This window comes from Nerophis lumbriciformis, linkage group LG14 (assembly GCF_033978685.3).
Source record: "Nerophis lumbriciformis linkage group LG14, RoL_Nlum_v2.1, whole genome shotgun sequence".
Lineage (NCBI taxonomy): Eukaryota > Metazoa > Chordata > Actinopteri > Syngnathiformes > Syngnathidae > Nerophis > Nerophis lumbriciformis.
In genome coordinates, this window is record NC_084561.2 from 11,048,966 (window position 1) to 11,062,695 (window position 13,730).

At 36.1% G+C, this 13,730-nt stretch overlaps 1 protein-coding gene across 6 annotated transcripts in view; it reads left to right on the forward strand.

The window, feature by feature from the left end:
- Window positions 1–13,730, forward strand: part of nlgn1 (neuroligin 1) — an 82,175-nt gene that overhangs the window by 28,580 nt on the left and 39,865 nt on the right. The window lies entirely within an intron of this gene.

Here is a 13,730-nt window from a genome sequence, read left to right on the forward strand (position 1 = left end):
AGTTTTAAGATTGGACTTAAATGCTTCTACTAACAAACTTCTATGAAAAAATTGGCAAAGCCAATCGATGCCAATGTCTGATCTCTCACATGTCAAACTTATTACAGTTCGACTTTTCTGCCAAATTGGCTTTCACTTTGTTTTAGCATGGGGGCATACAACTAAATACTACTAGATACAACTAGATAAATACGTCAGCGCGCTGTAGTAGACATTCCAAAGCGACATTACTATGTGGCGGCCATCTTAGTGGGGGCCACTTCTCCGTTTAAGGCAACGCAAAGCAATTAGAGCTGTCAAAGTTAACGCAATAGTAAAAGGGTACATTATTGAAAGCCCAGGATCAAAGTCATGGCAAGTCGTTCTCCCCGACAAGACAAGACCATTTTCATCCATGATCACAATGCGCCGTCATCACTGCAGCAAATACTCGCTGGCGTGCTTGCATTCAAAGGGGTGGAGCTTCACTTCTGTGTTTAGATTACAGTTTAGTGCGTTGATAACATAAAAAGTAGATTGTTTCTGTACTGGTTTAGTAAGATAGAATACAAGCTCAGCAGGAAGAAAAGACAGGCAGGCAGAAAGTCAAGTGGTACTTTTTATTGTCATTGCAACATGTCAAGACAGCTCTTCTCGAACCAATCACACACTTTGGGCATCAAAATAAAAGCACTAGACATCACATCTGGTTCAACTGCACTAACCAAAATAAAGAAATGTCTTACATTACGATCATGGTTTGATTGTCAAAGATGTTTTGTAATGTAATCTGTGATATTTCTACCTAAATAAATGCTAGTATGTCAGTTGAGGACTATAGGGGGGGACATTTTCTGGCTGGATAAAATATTGTGTATATTCTTTTAAAACATGTTCTAGTTGATAGTCCTCGATTACAGAATGTTTAGACAGGTTGAATATTACAGATCATGAATAAATAGTGAAGGTTAAGACATTGTCATTCAGTGATATGAATATCATTACCCTGTACAACATGGAATGTACAGAATATCAGAAGCATTTATTCAGGTAGACATATCACAGATTACCTTACCAAATTGTCAGGGCGTGGACTATTTCGCAAATTACTGCGAGGATTGCTTTCCCGAGACGCAAACGGACTATAGCAGACATGGCTTGAAGGTAGGAACATGATTTAATTAATTGCTACTCAAAAAAGGTACAAACAAAAGCGCTCACAGCGGAGGCACTAAACTTGGCGCAGGAAGCAAAAACGTAAACACATAGCCTGAACTATGGTCATAAACAAAAACACTTACGGTGACGTGAGCAGAGCAGCATGAACTATGAACAAGAATAAACAGAGCATGATAATGTCAAGAGTACTATGGCATGGGCAGAGCAAAAACAGAGTAGCACATAGCAAGAACAGAGTATCATATAGAGTAATGTCGCCAGGCCGACTACCAGGCAACTACAGGCTTAAATAGTCTCTTCTTGATTAGTGACAGGTGCGCGAGTCCAAATGAGTCAGGTGAAACCAATGAGTCGTCATGGTGACAAAACAAACCAGGAAGCGCAAACAGGAACTAAAAGAGTCCAAAAACCAACAGAACATAACCAAACAAAACATGACCACCGAACATGACACAAATATCTTTGACAACCAAACCATGATCGTAACAATCCGCATTTTATGTTAATATTGCGTGAAAATGGCATCTAAACACGAAAGTGTAACTTCTCTCCTCTGAATGCAAGTGCTACAGCAGGAATACAAAATCTGGCAAGACACCAACCAACTGCTGGTCATTGTTTTTAATTGTCATTAAAAGCGTGTTTATGTCTATTGTGTGTTGAGCTGTTTAGAAAGGATACTGTTTACAAAACATTTCATTTAAAATAATTTTCCAGTCATGGTATTGAAAACTTAGGTACACTAATAATTGATAACAAAAATATACCTATCTGCGATTAATCGTGATTAATCAAGATTAAATTGTCAATTGCTTTATTGTCAACGCCAAATCATGTGCTATTAATACACATTTGATGAATAACAATGGAAAAACCTATAAAACTGTTATTGCCCGTGTCCTTGTTTCAGCCTTGCGTATTTAGCAAGCATAAACAGTTCAATCAAATGTTGTTTTTGTGCCATCTACAAGATTTGAATACTTTGCCTGTACTAGCTTAGGCTCACTGTTGGCACATAGTTCAAAGGGATATGACGTATGTAATTATATCTATGGTGGCAGCTAGCTAGAGTTATCTCTCCTTAGCTTCTGGTAGTGTTTTTTTTACAGCGGTGACGTATTTTCTTAAAAAGCAATAGGGTAATTTGGAGGTGGTGGTTATCCCGTCCGCAAGGTATGTGCTAACTTACTTTTACTAACTTATCTAACTTTTTTTTTAGAAGCGTCATTTAACAACTTTGTTCTCTTGTTTCGTTTTATAATGATTATGTATTGTCCTCAAAACACTAATTGTATGTCTAAGTTGTTTAGCATGAACTGTATATCAGCACAGAAATGTTGTATTACTTTGATATTTCAGGTGGGTTCAGACATGAATAATGCACTTTGTTGTGAGCTATATTCACTTTTTAGCTGTGACAGTCATTCAAGTTGTGTCAAATATTTATTGTAATAGCTTGCCCAGCTAATGTTAACTGCTAAGGCCATGCTATGTGATATGATGGAGTATAGACTAAATGGTGCGTTCCATTTCTACTGGCAAGTCGGAATGTTCAGGGTTCCAAGTCGAACGTTTTAACTGGAACGCCTCCCGAAGTTGGATTTCCTACCCAGAGTTGGCTTCAAAGATGGCTGCTCTGAGTGTACACAATAATAGAAGCTTCTGTAATATACGTTATTATCACTATGTATTGCTGTAAACCAGGGGTGCTCATAACGTCGATCGCGAGCTACCGGTCGATCTCGGAGGGTGTGTCAGTCGATCACCAGCCAGGCATTAAAAAAATAGTCCTAAAAATGAGCGATCATAAATCTTCACTATGATGTCACTTTCGTCACTTGATTGACATTCACGGCACCCGAGGGTCTTCTGAGATGACGCTGGCTGCTGCCAGCTCATTAAAATTACCGACTGGAAGGCGAGAAACACTTTATTTCAACAGACTCTGGCGCCGTACTTGTTGTCAAAACTCCAAAGACCGACTGCACAGTTGCGCTAACAAAACAAGAGTCTCAGAAAGCTGGCGTGCACAAGCTAGCAAGCTACGGAGTTTGCCGACAATGTATTTCTTGTGAAGTGTATACAAAGGAGTACGGAAGCTGGACAAATAAGATGCCAAAAACCAACCACTTTCATGTGGTATTGGACAGAAAGGAGGACTTTTTTCTCCTCCATTCAAAAATGCGGACGTTTTTAGCACCACTGTCTGATTCCAATCAATGCAAGTCATCAGAATCAGGTAATACACCAACTTATATTGTATTCTTGTCTTCATGAAAGAAAGGAATCTATATTTGTTAAACATGCCTGTATTATCTTTAAACACCTTAAATTGTTAACAATATTAACTATATGTGTTAAACATGCTTGCATTATCTTTAAACACCTTTAACTTATTAACAATATTAACTATATGTGTTGAACATGCTTGTATTATCATTAAACACCTCTAACTTGTTAACAATATTAACTATATGTGTTAAACATGCTTGTATTATCTTTAAACACCTTTAACTTATTAATAATATTAACTATATGTATTAAACATGCTTGTATTATCATTAAACACCTTTAACTTGTTAACAATATTAACTATATGTATTAAACATGCTTGCATTTTCTTTAAACACCTTTAATTTGTTAACAATATTAACTATATGTATTAAACATACTTGTATTATCATTAAACACCTTTAATTTATTAACAATATTAACTATATGTATTAAACATTCTTGTATTATCATTAAACACCTTTAATTTATTAACTATGTGTTAAACATGATTGCATAATCATTAAACACCTTTAATTTATTAACAATATTAACTATATGTGTTAAACATGCATGCATTATCATTAAACACCTTTAACTTATTAACAAACACATATATTTCATAAATAAGTAAATATAAATTATATATATGAATGAGGTAGATCTCCACGACTTGATCAATTGAAAAGTAGCTCGCCTGCAGAAAAAGTGTGAGCACCCCTGCTGTAGGGTAATGTTGCTGTAATGTAAATTTAAATTTTTCAAGTGTTTAATACGTTTTACATCGCTAGTAATAGCATCTGTTTCCTCTTCATAGACCGTGTTTGAAGGTTGCAAAAGGACTGCATATTTTTCCATTTTATATCCAGATAAGTTAAGCTGAATAATATAGTTTTCAAGGATATGGACATCTTGATTTCCGACCTTGTAACTGGAACGCTCATATGTCGGCCGTGATGTCATTCCCAGTTCTGACTTCCAACTTCCAAGGTTAATGGAACACACATTATAAGACTTGAATTTTTTATTCCTACATGACAACAGAATTTAGGTGCAATGCTAACATTTTGTATTTATTGGATGTTTCAGGGCAACAGTAAAACATTTGGAGACCTACGTTTACTAAGGCCATGTACACACAAACACGGATACTTTTATAGGAAGGTAAAACATCTTGATCCACTGTATGTCCGCATGCAAACATATCCACAAGGGACTATAAGGTAATTTTGGCACACATCTGAAGTGTCCATGACGTCACTTTTAGAGGCGGCACGAGAGCAAACATGGCGGGTCACAGCACGAAAAAGGCATTGATGCCTCTTTTTGTAAATGTACAGCAAAGTATTACTACATTTACGCTTAAACATACAATGGAGCCTAGATTTAGTAACTTTATTGGTTCTTGAACAGGGTTTGTACATCAAAAATTTCGTATAGTGAAGCAAATTTCTCCCTAAGAAACCATGTAAATACAGTTAATAATGGTTTCCAGACTCAACATAAGTCCCTTTTTAGTGAAGGTTTGTACACTTTGAACTCAATATAAAGTGCTATACAGTACTGTATATCAAACAAACATAACAAAGTAAAGGGTGATGGATTAACTTTCTGTTTATTAACAAACCAAAACATGTTGAACTGTGCTGTATGCGCTGCTCTGCCAACACACACACACACAGAAAGTCACATTGATGCCCACACAAACGATCAGAAATCACAAAAATCCTTAACTTTAACAACCATATTGCTCCAAGAATAACAATTTTATAAAGTTAAATCCACCCACATTAACATCAGCAAGGCAGCTGAAGAGGGAGAAGGAAGGGGGCCGTGGGTGCGTGTCTTTACCTTGAAAGACCGCAGCTGAACGAGAGGTAGTGTCTTTTTCTCTGCTGTGAAATAAGTCTGCTCTGGCATATTTTTCTAGAGAAGTCCGGGCTTAAAAATTAAAACTTGCTGTGGTACGAAGCCTGCTTCGTCAATTCTTCCTTACTTATGAGCGCCATTAATGTACTCCCCGCAAATAGTCTTTTTTTTTGTTCACTTTGGTCTGCAGTGTAAACATAGATTAAGATCCAAATACCACGTGCTAAACAGCTTGTACAAAAAATTTAATTGTGTGTACTATTAGTGGGCCTGTGATCTACTAACTTATTTGAATGAGGTTTATCTGTGTACTACTGGCTGAGGCCATGGAAACATGTGTTTCCCTTCACCAACATGTTGTTATGCACTCTGACCTGTGTGCAATGTTGTTGAACTAGCAGCACACATCTAAAAATCTTTTACCTTTTCTCCACTGTAGAATGAGAATCTATAGACAACCAGAAAGTGTTTTTAGCGTGCTGACGGTGTGCACTGCAGGGAGGCAGCGGACCATCTTAACAGCAGCACATTTATGCGTCTGGAATGATCCAAACGCAAGAAAGTACATATTGAAAGATGTTTTTTTCAAATTGAAACATATTTCTTCAATGAAAAAAGGAAAGGCATTGAAAAAAAACACCAGCAGACACCAAAACGCATCAATTTAATTTGTTTTAATCAGCACTTTAAATCATCCAGCAATTATAAAATTATGAAATAGTATTACTGAATAGACAACATTTGTAATGCTTTTTATGTCTGACAGTCCATATACCGTATTTTTCGGAGTATAAGTCGCACCGGCCGAAAATGCATATTAAAGAAGGAAAAAAACATATATAAGTCGCACTGGAGTGGAAGTCGCATTTTTTGGGGAAATACATTTGATAAAACCCAACACCAAGAATAAACATTTGAAAGGCAATTTAAAATAAATAAAAAATAGTGAACAACAGGCTGAATACGTTATATGAGGCATAAATAACCAACTGAGAACGTGCCTGGTATGTTAACGTAACATATTATGGTAAGAGTCATTCAAATAACTATAACATATAAAACATGCTATACGTTTACCAAACAATCTGTCACTCCTAATCGCTAAATCCCATGAAATCTTATACGTCTAGTCTCTTACGTGAATGAGCTAAATAATATTATTTGATATTTTACGGTAATGTGTTAAAAATTTCACACATAAGTCGCTCCTGAGTATAAGTCGCACCCCCGGCCAAACTATGAAAAAAACTGCGACTTATAGTCCGAAAAATACGGTAATAGTTTTTATTTCTGACCGTCCAAAATGTTGACACACACACGTAGGACGGATGATTCTCGTCTGTCCATCGTCTGTCTGTGCGCCGCCAGAACTCATCGTGCAGCCGTGTGTGGAACTGGCAGTTTGCAGGTTCTTCCGACACATGCCAAATATAACGCTACATAATGCTCGCAAAAGGGTGATGAGTGTTGATAAATTGCATTGCGTGTGTTAAATAATTATATTTGCATCTTCTCCTCCAAGGATTGTGGGCGTTTTGATGATCAGCGTAGATTTTGCATATTTATGCTATCAAGTTTGCAAGTGTTTTAGTAGACGCAAACCTTTAGTAAACCAGGTCCATAGTGCGTAGATCAGTGGTTCTTAACCTTGTGTCATGACTTGGTCTTGGGTGTTTGCTTTTCCGGAATGCAACGGAAAGTTGGCTCAGGCGAGACGGGAATGTAAGTACATGATTTATTTAATATATCAAAAAAAGTACAAACGAAAAGCGCGAACTAGGGCGGAAATACAAAACTTGACTATAAACACAAAACTTGCACAAACTATGGCATGAATAAAGAAAACTTACTTGGACGAGAAACCGACATGAAAAAAGAGCAGCAAGGGTCTTAAGGGTGTGTGGAGAATGTGCAGAAGCATAAATGTGGGATGTCGCCAGGAAGACAAACTGAAAACAATGAACTTAAATACTAGAGACATGATTAACGAAAACAGGTGCGTGACTCAAAACGTGAAACAGGTGCGTGACGTGACAGGTGAAAACTAATGGGTTGCTATGGTGACAAACAAGAGTGCACAATGAGTCCAAACGTGGAACAGGTGAAACTAATGGGTAACCATGGAAACAAGACAAGGGAGTGAAAAGCCAGAAACGAAAGAGTCCAATAACTAAACAAAACAAAACATGACTAATACAAAACATGGTCACACAGACATGACACCTTGTTGGAGGTACCGAACCCCACCAGTTTCATATGCGCATTCACCAAACCCTTCTTTAGTGAAAAATAAAATGTTTTTTTTTTTTTCAAATTCAAGACAAACTTATATGTTTTTGGTAACACTTTAGTATGGGGAACATATTCTAAGTAACAAAGACTTCATTTAGAGTTATTTGGTTAGGGTTAGAGGGTTAGGGCCAGGGTTAGAGGGTTAGGGTTATAATAAGGCCATGCCGAATAATGCATTAATAAGTACTTAATAATGACTAGTTAAGAGCCAATATGTTACTAATTTGCATGTTAATAAGCAACTAATTAATGGTGAATATGTTCCCCATACTAAAGATTTACCATGTTTTATTACTGATGCACAAAATGAACCGTGCATGAACATCACCTTTTTTCAAACAACAAAACCAACACATTGCATAAACTCACAACAAATTACACACCTGCAAATCAGTCTGCCGTTTCCGTAATACGTCGATAGGGAGAAGTTTTTATTTATACGATGAGTCGGGTGTGTTTTGACCTCCGCCGAACCCCTGAGCCCGACTCACCAAACCCCTAGGGTTCGATCGAACCCAGGTTAAGAACCACTGGCGTAGAGATAATGAAGCCTAAGTACATAAGTGTGCGAATTAAGACACAACCCATGTGAACAAACTCTGCTTTGAACCTATGCGACACATCATCATATCCACGTGGCTGTTAAATGAAACTGTCAACATATATCTTTTCAAAACGAAGCGGAATAGTAGGTGACAGACTAAAAGCAGATCCTTGAGACGACTCCGGCCGGGCTGTAGGTTTCCCTTGGCTTTGGTTTCAGCTTTGTGTGTGGTATCAAGTTTGCACGTGTTTTAGTACACTCAAACCTTCAGTAAATCCAGCCCTTAGTATCAATACTATCCATATTTAGATTGATTTGCCCTAGAATCAAAGTTATCAAGATGTAACTTGATGTGCCGAATCATATCAAACATTTGTACAATTAAATTCTTATTACAATGTAGAGTAGTTACCTACTTTTGTGTGTACAGCACCTTTTTTTCTTTTTTTTTGTCTGAAGAAAACGTCTTGTATAATAATGTGGAAACAAGTCTTTTTGTGTATTTTGAATTGAAGGCGACAGAAGCCTTTAAAAATAGTACATCATTACCAGCCCACTCCCTAGGATGTCAGGGGCTTTTTTATTTTTTTAAAGTTTTGTTGCAGCCTTCAATGTGTGATTTCATAAGAGATTTTCCTTAGAAGTGTTGCAAAAGCGTTTCCCTTTGTGTAAACTATACTCGGAACATTTGTTGAATAATAATTAGCAAATATATTTTTAAAAAGTGACAATTGGCATTCTAAGCACACACAAATATTACCATGACTGCAAAAATGTAGTAAAATATAAAGTATTCTTAATAGAACACCATGAAATAAATAAAATGTTGTCTCGGCTTCACATAAGACAAAAACAAAGACCAAATATTCCCAGTTCCAAAATTGTTCAAAATGTTCAAAAGAGTTCAAAGAACCTCACGACAAATTTCCATCCATCCATCCATTTTCTACCGCTTGTCCCTTTTGCGGGTGGTGCTGGAGCCTATCTCAGCTGCATTCGGGCGGAAGGCGGGGGACACCCTGGACAAGTCGCCACCTCATCACAGGGTCAACACAGATAGACAGACAACACTCACATTCAAACGCTAGGGCCAATTTAGTGTTGCCAATCCACCTATCCCCAGGTGCATGTCTTTGGAGGTGGGAGGAAGCCGGAGGTAACCCACGCAGTCACGGGGAGAACATGCAAACTCAATCATCATTTATGGTGAAGCCAACCAATCTAATATTCTAATAGCACTTGTTAGACAATAAGGGTGGAAAAACTACTAATATGGCAAGATATTGCTATACGTTTTATAACGTTGTAATAAACATTTTTAATGTCGATTTATTTTATTTTTTTACAAAATATACTGTATAGCAGGGGTCCCAAAACTATACATATATATACACATACTGTATATATACATATATATTAGGGATGTCCGATAATGGCTTTTTGCCGATATTCCGATATTGTCCAACTCTTTAATTACCAATACCGATATCAACCGATATATGCAGTCGTGGAATTCACACATTATTATGCCTAGTTTGGACAACCAAGTATGGTGAAGATAAGGTACTTTTAAAAAAAATTAATGAAATAGGATAAATGAATTAAAAACATTTTCTTAAAATATAACATAAAAAAGAAAGTGAAACAATATAAAAATAGTTACATAGAAACTAGTAATTAATGAAAATTAGTCAAATTAACTGTTAAAGGTTAGTACTATTAGTGGACCAGCAGCACGCACAATCATGTGTGCTTACGGACTGTATCCCTGGCAGACTGTATTGATATATATTGATATATAATGTAGGAACCAGAATATTAATAACAGAAAGAAACAACCTTTTTGTGTGAATGAGTGTAAATGGGGGAGGGAAGTTTTTTGGGTTGGTGCACTAATTGTAAGTGTATCTTGTGTTTTTATGTTGATTTAATAAAGAAAAATAAAATTTAAAAAAACGATACCGATAATAAAAAAAAACGATAGTGATAATTTCTGATATTACATTTTAACGCATTTATCGGCCGGTAATATCGGCAGGCCGATATTATCGGACAGTATATATATACATATATATATGTTTGAAGGACCCTTGCTGCATAGTAATGTAAATATATACCGGTAATCACCTCATATTTCTTGTATTTTTCACTGATAGATAACTTGCTTTGAAATCATAAGTCATGGTGACAAGCAGCTATTAAGGTAAGGAGTGTCCCGATCCACTATTGATATCAGATATCGGTCTGATACCAGCAAAGAAATTAAGTATCGGATGATATTGGTTTGCATGTAAAATGTCCAAGTTGGACAGTGGGAACAATTTGCTAAATTTAAGTAATTATTGTGGGCACTAAGTGTCGCCGAAAACAAATGACCACTCTACTTCAATTTACTGACAGCATACGTCTCTTATAAGTTTATTCATAATGGTTTATGTTATTGTTCTGTTTGACTAATTTTACTTCATTACTCCATTCTACAAAATAATAAAAGTATGAATGAATTTTGCTTATATATCTGTGTTGGCCCTGCGATGAGGTGGCGACTTGTCCAGGGTGTAGACCGCCTTCTGCCCGAATGGAGCTGAGATAGGCTCCATCACCCACCGCGACCCCAAGCGGTAGAAAATGGATGGATGTATCAGATTAATGTCGGTATCGGCCAATAGTCAAGGCTCCAATATCAGTATCGTACCAGATCTGGTCTTGAGTTTGACACCTGTGATGTAGACAATCACAATACTAAATTATATTGTGATACAATTGGTGTCGTGAATACCCAGCCCTACAATACAAGCTGTACACTGACTACTCATAAGTATATTCAAGTTCAATTTGTTTTCTATATTGTTGTCCCCTAAAAATATACTCTATAAGGAAATGTGAGTATAATAGTGCGAGAAACTAGTTTTACTATTATCTTTAGTCCAGTGGTTCTCAAACTTTTCTTTTCAAGTGCCACCTCAGTAAAAACTTGGCTCTCAAAGTACTACCATAATGACCAACATTAAAATACAGTAGCGTAGTAGGCCCAAGTGGTCATTAAAAACAAGTATATTTAATATGTTTGGCCCCCGTACTATTACACACAATGTAAACAGTAACACTGTGTTTAATTATGGCAAAATAAAACACTGTACTTTAATCAAGAGATTCTTTTGCCTACCACTAGATGCGTACGAGGGTTTGAGAATCAATGTATTAGTCTTATTGTTTTGACTTCCATTCCTTAAGCAACACTTTACTACAATATGTTTTGTAAGATGGCACTGCAAATATGTCATATCTACACTTTATTTTTTTTACAGAATTGATCAATTTAAAATTGCATTTTATTTCTAAAAAATTTATAATTACATTCATTCATTTTAATTGTACAATAACTCCGTATGAAAGATCCTGTATTACTGTCCGCTCTGTTTGTCCGCCACTTGCTGACGTTTGCCACCATTTTTTACAGTTAAAAAGTACTTATCAGTCATCAAGGTTTACCTTTGGGTTCTAACACGCTCGGGAAGTGACGAGCGCGGTCTCTGGTGGTGGTTTTTGTTGACACCATCTCCTTCAATGTAAACATGGAAGTGAAGTCGTGAAATCTGATTGGCCAAAATTTGCAAGGCATTTTGACGGGATTGGTTGAACAACATTGCAAAAATCCTGGGGGGGTGATTGTCTTTTTTTTTAGGGGTGCACGATATTATTTTTTTTCAAGCCGATACCAATAACTTCCTGCTTCTCAAGGCCGATACCAATGACTTACTTATATTTATTATTTTTTAATGTTGATTTAAGTGTAGTTTGTGCACACTTGGAGGTTAGAAATATTTAAAAAGGTGGATTTGATCAAGTGTTCCTGCAGATTTGTCCTGACAAAAGTCGGTATATTCAACTGGTCGTCCGGCGCCATCGTTTCCATGATGAAGTCGAAATCACTTTTATTGGCAAAGAATGTTGAACACAAAAGGAATTTGATTTGGTAGACTGTGCTCTCTTTGTTCAATCCAAGAAACAGAGGAAAAACGCAACACCTGCGAGAGAGCACAGTATCTGCGGCGCCATCTTGGTATGAAAACGAGGGAAACATTAAAGAACATAGAGGACTAGAGATGTCCGATAAATGCTTTAAAATGTAATATTGGAAATTATCGGTATCGTTTTTTAAATTATCGGTATTGTGTTTTTTTTGTGTTTTTTTGTTTGTTTTATTAACTCAACATAAAAAACACAAGATACACTTACAATAAGTGCACCAACCCAAAAAAACCTCCATCCCCCATTTACACTCATTCACACAAAAGGGTTGTTTCTTTCTGTTATTAATATTCTGGTTCCTACATTATATATTAATATATATCAATACAGTCTGCAAGGGATACAGTCCGTAAGCACACATGATTGTGCATGCTGCTGGTCCACTAATAGTACTAACCTTTAACAGAGACAAACTGTAATAACTTGAAGTAAATAATGAAGATTAAAAACCAATTACAAAAAAAAAAAAAAAAAATTAACTAAAAGCAGTCTTTCTCACAATGTGTCAACTTTTTTCTTATGAAATTGGGAACAATTTCTCATATTATATCTGTTTCTGTAGTATTGCAATATTTTTTCATAAAATTGTTACTTTTTTATGTAGAATTATAACTTTTTAATGCGAAATTGTGACATTTGTCATATACAATTCTGACTTTTATCACAATATTCCCAATTGTTTTGTTGTTCTGGTAAAATAGTGAAATTTTTTTGAGTAAAATGATGACTTGTCATAATTTTGCCAGGTAAAAATTCTGATGATTATTATAATATCGCCAACATTTTTAAGTTTTCTTATGATATTGTGACTTTTGTCGAGTAAAATTACGACTCTTTTCATGAGCCAAAATGTTAAGCTTTTTCATTTTCATTAATTACTAGTTTCTATGTAACTGTTTTTATATTGTTTTAATTTCTTTTTTATTCAAGAAAATGTTTTTAATTTATTTATCTTATATTATTTTATTAATTCTTTTAAAAAGGACCTTATCTTCACCATACCTGGTTGTCCAAATTAGGCATAATAATGTGTTAATTCCACGACAGTTTATATCGGTATCGGTTGATATCGGTATCGGTAATTAAGAGTTGGACAATATCGGATTTTGGCAAAAAAGCCATTATCGGACATCCCTATAGAGGACATTAGAAGAGTACAGAGATGATGCAACCAGCTGCCACTTCAGTAACGCCATTTCCACATACAGCGAGAAATGTAAAACACACCAAAAATAAATTTGCAATACATAATACATATTGCACACATACGATTGGGTTTCAGGTGGCTGATAAGGTTTGATGTGTTGAAGTGTGATGTTCTTCCCTCTCCTCGTGGCACGTTTGCAGAAGACTTGGTGCAAATAGCACGCCAAAAATGTCTTCGTGGGAAACCATGTTTGTTTACAACGAGCCCCGCAAGGCGCGTAAGAGAAAAGGAGCGCTTGATTGACTCACCTTAACCCGCCAACAGCACAGTACGGGTAATCTCGCCTCTTGGAGCTTTTTTTTTTTTTTTTTTTTTTTTTTTAATGAGTTATTGAAGCAATTTTTTCAATGTGATAGG